Here is a 9,302-nt window from a genome sequence, read left to right on the forward strand (position 1 = left end):
ATATAATATGTTTTTGGAGTAAGTGTTGTGATTCTGTACACAATAGGAGATTATTTATTATCTATTATTAGAAAATCGAACAGATAAAATGAGAAACTTTGGGAATACCCCCCCTAAGGTAGTGTGTTTAATTGTGGCATTCATATTAAGTCATCAATTTAATATGTATGTTCCACAATATATTTATATATATGCACGGGTGTAGAATATATTAGATAAAAAAGTAGTGTTACTCTTCAATTTATACAAAAAGTAATGTTACTCTTCAATTTAGTTCTAACTTCTATTTCTACTTTGATTCCAAATAATGCAAAGAGGTGTCATATTCTGATCTGGTATAGAGAATGCTACTCAAAACCTAATTCTCAGAAAGCTTAATTTCTCTATTAAGCTCTCCTCTTCGCACTTCTTCAGCTCTCACGGCTGTTGGGGAAGTTCTTAAAAAATCGGCAAACTCTCTCTCATCTCCCAGAGAAATGCTGCCCAGAATTGACGAGAGTGGCAGGTTTTGCAGCCCCAGAGCCGCCAGAGAGATCACCTTCTATGTCCCCCTCTTACCAATTTTTGTTTTTCTGTGTGTGTATATATATAGAAAGTTCGGGCTATTTGTTTTGGTTCTTTGATGGGTTGAAAATTGCTTGAATTTCAATGTCAGGATAATTATTTATGCGGCGTGTTTGGAGGGTTATGACCCAATTCGGCTATTCAAGAAGAGAATCAACGCCCGAAGAGGTATTAGTATTACCAATGCTATGTCTTGTTTTATGACAATATGTTTATCTTCGGAGGAGTTTTTCTGCATCCCTTTTGATAAAACTGAATAAGTACTTAATTTATTTATTTATTATTATTTATATAACTGGTGTTTAGATAACTACCTACTGCTTTATATTTTCTCTTTTTCATCTCGTTAGAAACTAAATATCTTCCAAAGCATCAGTCTTGGACAGAATTTTGATCGAAATTTACTTCTTTCTTTCATTCTCTCTTTCTTTTCCCGTAAATACAATTTAGACGTAAAGGTCATATAACAGTTTTCCCATTATTGTTCGTGTCTTGTATTTTCAACTGAATTTGGGCTTAGGTATAAAGCAGCTTGCACTCTTCACCGGTTGGGGGGGGGGGGGGGGGGCGCGGGGGGAACTTGTAAGCATATCTAGAAATTTGTTGTTTAAAACCATTCAAATTTCATGAACAGATGGTGAAGAAATCTTTTCCATTTCTGGTCATTGCATGGCAATATCTTAGACTAAATTTTTTAATCGTTTAAAAATGTTAACATATTCAATCAGTCTACTAAAAAGAATTATTTATCTAATTTATTTAAATGTTGGTAATTATCAGACACCAAGGCCATCACTGACATGCTCTAAAATGCTATGTTTCCCTAGTGAAAACATTTACCAAAGACTTCCAACCTTGTAAGCTAAGGCACAAATCATAGCATAACCATGAAGATTTGTTACTTCATCTATAAGGCACAAACAGAGTAGCTTCTTCCCTTTTGTTTTATATTGAGAACTAAAATCTTTATTAGTGATTCTTAACACCCAAGATATTAATCATGAAATTATTATAAAGCATTTTCATTTAATTGAACCAAACTCAAATTTTATATTTAATTACATTTCAACCACTAAACCACAACAAATATAGTATGTATGAAAAACTTGTTTTTAATTTAATATTGTAGAACCAATACTAGTAATCTTAAACAATTCTTTTACTAAGCAAATGCAAATGGGAATGTAGATTTCACAAACATTTGATAACAAGTGTCCCTACCCAAAGACTATCACATGCATGCCTCTTTACAGTTTACATTCATTGATTGTATCATAAGGTCTCCAGAGCAAATGACTTATGAAGATAGGATTTAAGCTTGTTACCTTGGCACAAGCTAGTTAGCTAACTAGTGAAATCCAACAAAAAGCCTGTAGGCACCACACGTACTGCCACTTGCTTCCACATGGTCCTAGTAAATTTAAAGAACATGAATTATTTGGATTTAGGGACATTGAATCTCTACTATACACAGGTAGGCATTAACAGTACAATGTTTAAGTTTTAAGATCAGATTAATGTTCTATAAAAAAAAATTCAGCAGGTAACAAAGGACATGCATGGAAATTTGTTTTTTATCCTGTTTAATTATGTTTTCTTCAGCAAATTCCGAGTATTTTAAGTATGAAAACCCATGCTAGTGGAAAGATTGTAGGATAACATTTGGGATTTCAGTTCAGTCAACGTATAAAGAAAGCATGAACTCTTCAAAAACAAGCAAACCTAATTACAAAAGAAGAAGAAGAAAAATAAAAATAAAAAAAAAAAAAAAAACATTTGATTAATTAAGTATCTACTTTATGAAAATTTTGCCTTTGTTGGTGGGATAAAACTGAGTTTTAAAAATTAATTTTGTCACGCACAAGAGAGCAACATTTTGTTACGCACATTTCAAACATATACAACAAACAGAGCAACAACAATCTTGATTGCAGAATAGAAATTATATATATATGATTGCATAATAGAAATTATAAGAGGAGAATATATATAAACATAACCTACATGAAAATCAGACATCCAATTGGAAAAAAAAAAAAAAAAAAAAAATTATAACACTAAATCAGGACCATAATCATCTAAAATATAAACGTGTGTGTGTTAAGAGGGAGAGAGTACTTACCATATTACTAGAACAACAATAAATGAATGGCAGAAGTGGAGAAGTGCTTCGCTGGGTTACAGAGAGGGCGCACCAACGACGGTTAGACGTGGAGAAGTGCTTTGCTGTTACAGAGGGGGAAAGAGAGAGGGCTTGAATGAGGGTTAGGGCTCAACGGCTACGCTTCAATCCTGTTACAGAGATGGGGGGAGAGAGAGAGAGGGCTCTTAAGGGCTCTTCACGAATGAGATGAGGGAGGGTTAGGGTTCCATGTTCGGTGATGCTGTGTTTGCCTGGGCTTGCTTCGCTGGATTTGTGACTGTGTATTTTAGGGCAACAATGCTTTAGAGTTGAGTGACTAAATTAAACGGGGGCAATAAGGTAAATGTGCTGGAATAGTGAGAAGGGCATTTTAGGCACCACAAGTTTTAAACAGTAATAATTCATGTGCCATGTCATCAATTTAGTCAACCTCATTTTTAAGAAATATGAGACTTTGACTCAGCCTCTTGGTAAATATGAAACTCTAACCCCATTTATATGTAATAATCCCTATTTTTTATATAGCGAGTAAGTTTTTTTGCACTTAACCTTAAATATTAATATATAATAAGTTAAAAAATTAACAAATAATGTTGAAAATGAAAAAAGTAATTATAATTTAAATATTATATATAATGTATTTAAAATTAAAAATATATATATAAATAATATTAGAATTCAGGTTCGGGTTGTTAATACTTCAATCTAAGTTTAACGTTATTTAAATTCTGATTAAATTGTTTAATTCAAACACAATCCTATTTATAAAAATAATTATTAAAATTTTTAAAAAAATTAAACGGACTCGAATTAAGTTCTGATTGTCAAACCCAAATTGGACAACGTGAAAGCTAAGCTTACGGTCAAGAATTGAATGATCTCTTTGGCAATCCGGCAAATGTAATCATAGACATGTATCAGATGACAAGAGTTGTTTGTACAGAGAAAAAAATGTCTGGCTTTTTGTGCATAAGGTTAGAGACGTGAAAGCTAAACTTCTACATAAGGTTAGGCACGTGAAAGATATCTTGACAATCTGACATGGGTTGTTTGTTGTATAGCCAAAAAAAAATAAAAGGTCTATTTGTGCATTGGACGCCTGTTTTTTTTTTTTTTTTTTTTTGACAAATTGGTGGAACTTCTTAATGGGATTGAATAGATGTGACAAAACACGTCCAGAATCCATGACTTGGTAGCGAAGAAATTTGTCACGTCCAGAATCATGACTCGGTCGCGGAGAAATAAAATATATATATATATATATATATATATATATATATATATATAATTAAAATAACTAATTTATAAAGAAAATTTAAAATATCATAAAATAATAACATATTTTGTCATGAGCCTCATTACATCAATAAATTTTTTTTATTAAAGTACAAATAAAAAAAACTATTATGCAACTTATTATGAAAGATGAGTAATTAGAATGTGTTTACAACTAGTTAAAATTTGGAATAAAATAAAACAAAATTAATATAAAAAAAATGAGAAAATTTGTAATAAGGGATCACAGAAAAATATATTGAATTTCTAATTTTTAAATAGTATGCATTTAGGGCAGTATATAATAATTTAAATTGTAATAAAACAAAATTAATAAGAAATATGAGAAAATTTGTGACAAATGATTAGAGAAAAATAAACTGAAGTTCTAATTTTTAAATAGTATGCATTTCCGGCGGTATATAATAATTTAAATTGTAATATATTAATTTTTTTTTATGAGTGAAGTGTTGTGCAAATCATAGGTTACCTTAAGTTGATCAAGTAGATAAAGTTGTTTCATTATCTTGTATGTTAATAGTGTAATTTTTAGTTTCTCTTCTACACTCAAACAGACAATGTCAATTTTAATATCAAGTCATGGAAGCAATTTTCTAACACTTATAAAAAAAAATTGAAAGAAAAAAAAAAAAAATCCAATTAGTGGTGAGACGTGATTTCGAGAGGTGAACAAATTTTTATTTTTATTTTTATTCTTTTAGTACTTACCTTTTATTGTTATAATTAATTGTATTGGGAAAATTTAATTTGGAAATTAGAAATAGTGATAGTTGTTTTGTATTAAAAGGAAAGCATATAGGTACGTTTAAAATGTGACCATTAGATTTAATCTAATGGTCACTATAAAAAAGTGTGAAAAATTTTTCCAACTTCAAAGAGAGTAAGAGATCACTACTATATATATATATAGAAAAATAATATTTGGTCTGCATTACTCCTTTCAAGGTTGACAAAACAGTGGGCTTACATATTCCAATGGGGCTGATTAGGAATATGCCTATGAAGCCCTTGAAGTCACTCCCTCCCGCGAGCCACCCTTGAATCTATGTTTATATACAGATGTATATGTTACTATGTATATATTACATTTGGTAGAATGGTAGCCTAGTTGGTGATGAAATATTGGCGACCATTTTTATGATACCCCTCGGATCCGAGACACGGGTTGATCAGGCCCAAACCCGAGGGAAATATCAAACAATTAATATTTAATAAACACAGAATACAAGTTGAAATAATAAGAAATAAATAAAAATGGCTGAAAAGAATTCTAATTGAAAATCCTCAAAATATAATTGTTCAAATCCATTAATTCAAAACCTCCAATTATTTAACAACTCGGGAATCCATTTAGTGGACCCCTAATAAAAATTCCAACTGTAAAATAACATAACTGTAATCAAAATCTAAAACTAATAAGAAAGCAGTCCTACGTAGTCGGTGGAATAGAAGTCTGTATCTGCTCTGCACGACCAAGCTCTAACCTTGGAACTAACGAGCATCTGAAAAATAAGAGAGTGGGTCAGGCCCACATACAAGTCCTATTCTACTACGATCCAAACAGGAATACGATACGCAGATACATCCTAGATAGACTCAAAAATATCTAGAGTAGTCCATATATGTATATAATACACATTATAGGACGCTCACTAGTTCAATGGGTCTGTCTTAGCCTGAGTAGAGATACCATGCAAATCGCACATTATGTGGTCATGTGTACCTAGACCTACTAGGGAACAACAACTACTGTCCAGTTATCCATCCTAGGCGATATACGCACCCTAATCATGGTCCTGAGACTCAAACTCATACCACGGCACCATATCATAAGTATATAAAGTCCGTGTCCTCCTAATACAAAATATCATCCATCTGTATAGTGGTCTGATATATGTATAACAAATCCTCCAGAAACTATTAGGTCATTCGATTATTTTATTGACATGACTAAAATATGAGATGGACTTAACCCTTTTTGGTTAATCCATACCTCAATCCAGTTTAGGTAGGACTTAATATTTGAACTAGTCCATCCCTAGTATGCCACCGTCCAATACCGGTGCATACAATCCTCCAAATAATGCAGTTAATAAAACAACACTAAATATTCAACAACCAACCTCCAAAATATGCATCAATATAAATTAATACATATATATATCAATATTAGGCATTCATTATAGAGCCTAAAAATAATGTAAACTGCTAAAACAAATATAAGCATTCACATCCTCTAAATTGTCCACAAACTGATGCAGTTGAATAGCAAGGTGAATATTAATTTGATCCAACACAAGCATGGTTAAATTCAAGTAATCTATGTTACTTATAATCCTATTTAAATATGATTAATCAAAATTAAATCATATATAAACAATCCTCCAAGTTCCAAAGTATAAGCTGATTAACATTCAAAGTGCAACATGTAGAATCTTTCCCTAACTGTACACTGTCCATCCCTTAATCCATTTATGAAATATTGTTTACCTATCTTCATACAGGTCTAAAACAATAATATACATCATTTAAAACAATTTAAACGAAGTATAAAAACTCTGTACAGCCCAAACACAGTCTAAAAACCAAAAAATACGACATTCTGAGTGAGAGCGGGCTCTCTCAAGTTGAGAGCTTGCTCTTTTGAAGTGAGAGCTGGCTCCCTAACTTAGGGAGCCTACTCTTTGCAGCATGGAGCCAGCTCCATGCTCCTTGGAGCCAGCTCCTTTGATGAGGGAGTTGGCTCCCTCCTTTTGGGAGCCTGCTCTCTCCCTTTCCGAAGCTTTCTGCGTTTTTCTACTTTGTCTTCCTCACCTCCGGCGATACCCAAGCCTCTGTAACTCTTTTAATACTTGTTCTAAGGTTCAATTAATGTTCCAAATTAATCATAAGACAATAATATACAACCAAGACTTGAATTTAAAACACAAGTTGTTAAGCATCAGCAGCAAGATTACAGGTTGAACTTTTAAAACAACTAAGAACAAATTAATTCCATGGAAACACATAACGAATAAACATGCATAAAAGATGTATTTAAGCTTTAGTTTAATCCCTAGAGTCTACCTAGGCATGCACAGAACACAGATTAAAGGGAAAGAGTATAACAGAGACTTGCCTTGAGTTTCAGTTTTGAAACTCTAATCCACCGTCTCTAAATTTTCCGACAAAATCCCCTACTGATGATCCACCTCTGTTGCTCTTGGTTTCACCTACGAGTAACCTCTCCTTCCTCCTCCTTTGTCCAACCTAGCCTTCCTCTCTGTATCTCTCTCTGTATCTCTCTGTAACTCTCTATCTCTTTGTTTTACAGAATTACGTTTACTGTTCTCCAACCCTAAACCATCGTAATGTTTATATTTATAAATTTATAACAATTACCCTAGTCCATGTATAATTAGAGACTAAGCCCTACTACCAATCCTAGTCGGCCCATCCGTGTAGTCTAAAATTTATCCATGTCGGCTACACACGCTAACTTCCTAGAGAACCTAGTTAATTAATCGTAATTTAAAACTCATTTAACTTATTTGACATCAAAGTTAAAAACTACTAAATTAATCCAACTAAAGAAAAAAAACAAAAACCAATTAAATACAACAATTCAAAGAAATACAACAATTAAATAAAATAACAATTAAATAAAACCATAACTGAAAGTAACGCAATTAATTAATTAATTAACAATAAATAGAACAAATAAGAAAATAGCCAAATAAACATATATCAATGCACAAATTACAATAAAACCATAAAATAGTTTACCGAGACTATCCTTTTAAAATTAGGGGTATTACAATTTTCGTGCTACCGTACCGCTCGCACCGCACAGAAGAGATCAATAAAACGCCCAAACTAGCACATGTTAGAAAATAGAAGCACATAACCACTAACGCCTTCCTTTATTACACCTTTTTTGGGCTACACCCAATCTGACTTCTTAGATTGTCCAAGAATCAATATTTCACAATCCACTAAATATTTAGTCGTTCAATCTAGTTACTGCAATAAAGCCCAATTTAATCATAGTCCAAGTGATGGAATTCAAGAGAGGGAAGATTAAATGATTTAGAGAGGGAGAATTCTGGAGGAGGAGTCGGCTGAGGATATTCTAGGGAATGTTATTTTATTAGAATGTTATGAGAAAAGGAGCAAAAGAAGGCATTAGTTCTTGGTTTTAGTGGAGTGGGACTTGGGCGGGCTAAGATTAGCAAGTACCAAATTTAAGGCTCCAACACCTTAGTCAGTGTCAAGTCTAAGAAATATACAATATATATATATAGAAAAATAAAGTTTGGTCTGCGTTACTCCTTTTAAGGTAGACAAAACAGTAGGCTTACATATTCCAATTGGGCTAATTAAGAATATGCCCATGAAGCCCTTGAAGTCACTCCCTCCCGCAAGCCACCCTTGAATCTAAGTTTATATACACGTTTGTATGTTACTATGTATATATTGCATTTAATAGAATGGTAGCCTGGTTGGTGATAAAATAGTGGCGACCATCTTCGTGCAACCGTACCGCTCGCACCACAGGAACAATGAATAGATAGAAGAGATCAATAAAAGGCCCAAACTAGCCCATGTTAGAAAATAGAAGCCCATAACCACTAACGCCTTCCTTTATTGCACCTTTTTTGGGCTAGACTCAATCCGACTTCTTAGCTTGTCCAAGAATCAACTTTTCACAATCCACTAAATATTTAGTCGATCAATCTAGTTACTACAATAAAGCCCAATTTAATCATAGTCATTGTGATGGAATTCAAGAAAAAGAAGATTAAATGATTTAGAAAGGGAGAATTGTGGAAGGGGAGTGGGCTGAGGATATTCTAGGGAATGTTATTTTCTTAGAATGTTATGAGAAAAGGAGCAAAAGAAGGCATTAGTTCTTGGTTTTAGTATCGTGGAACTTAGGCGGGCTAAGATTAGCACGTACCAAATTTAAAGCTCTAACACCATAGTCCGTGTCAAGTCTAATAAATATACATTATATATATATATATATATATATAGAAAAATAATGTTTGGTCCGCATTACTCCTTTCAAGGTTGACAAAACAGTAGGGGGCTGATTAAGAATATGCCCATGAAGCCCTTGAAGTCACTCCCTCCCGCAAGCCACCCGTGAATCTTTGTTTATAAACACGTGTGTATGTTACTATGTATATATTGCATTTGGTAAAATGGTAGCCTAGTTGGTGATAAAATAGTAGCGACCAATTTCGTGCTACCATACCGCTCACGCCACAGGAACAAAGAATAAATAGAAGAGATCAATAAAAGGCCCAAACTAGCC

This window comes from Cornus florida, unplaced genomic scaffold (genome assembly GCF_030987335.1).
Source record: "Cornus florida cultivar Cherokee Brave unplaced genomic scaffold, ASM3098733v1 CherokeeBrave_3.0.0_Hap2_Chr04, whole genome shotgun sequence".
NCBI lineage: Eukaryota > Viridiplantae > Streptophyta > Magnoliopsida > Cornales > Cornaceae > Cornus > Cornus florida.